Raw genomic sequence first — 726 nt, 5'->3', positions numbered from 1 at the left:
GGCGCAGGTCACGTGTGCCCATTTACAGGTGTAGGGCTTGCTGGCGCCTGCGACCTGGCCGCTGGTTCGCACGCCCGGCCGGCCGCGTGGGTGATGCCGTTTGCTCATCCCGCTTTCTTGGCCAGACTTTCGGTGACTCAGGAAAAGTCTATTTAGCTTTGGTTTGGGTCCCGTCAGCGTGAGCCCGGCAGCCTGTCCCACCCCCTGCTTTCAGGGGTGAAGGGGAGGAGCCCGGCAGAGCCTCCTCTTTTGGGGGGCCCCAGGGTTTGCTGGAGGGGAGCTGCCCGGCCCGAGCGGCGGCACCCTTTAGGGTGGGGGGCGGGGAAGCCCTGCCAGGCATTGCGTCACGCCCAAACCTCCTCAACGCCATCCCTGGCCAAAAATGTGCATTTTTTGGTGTTGCTCACTGTATGCCCCTCCTGCCTAGGAATAGGGGACAGCCTTGGGAGCGTGGGTGGGAGGAGAGGAAGGCGCCCCGCCGCCAGGGCAGCATCCCAGCATCCCACCCCAGCGGGAGGACCAGGAGTTTCCCAGCTTGACCAAACCGCTCGGCTCCCGGGGCTTGGCTTTGCACCATCTCCTTCCCTGCAAAGGCTGCTAAAATGAAACACCCACCCCAACGCACCCAGGAACTCGGGGTTTTGGTAGGATGCAGGGACCCCACAGAGCCCCCCTCCCCCAGCTCCTTTCCTTCACCCAGTGGCGGGCCGCACCAAAGTCCCCCCG

Source organism: Egretta garzetta, unplaced genomic scaffold, assembly GCF_000687185.1.
Source record: "Egretta garzetta isolate BGI_Z169 unplaced genomic scaffold, ASM68718v1 scaffold204, whole genome shotgun sequence".
In the NCBI taxonomy this organism is placed as follows: domain Eukaryota; kingdom Metazoa; phylum Chordata; class Aves; order Pelecaniformes; family Ardeidae; genus Egretta; species Egretta garzetta.
The sequence above is the reverse complement of the archived record's forward strand: the minus strand, read 5'-3'. Positions refer to the sequence as shown.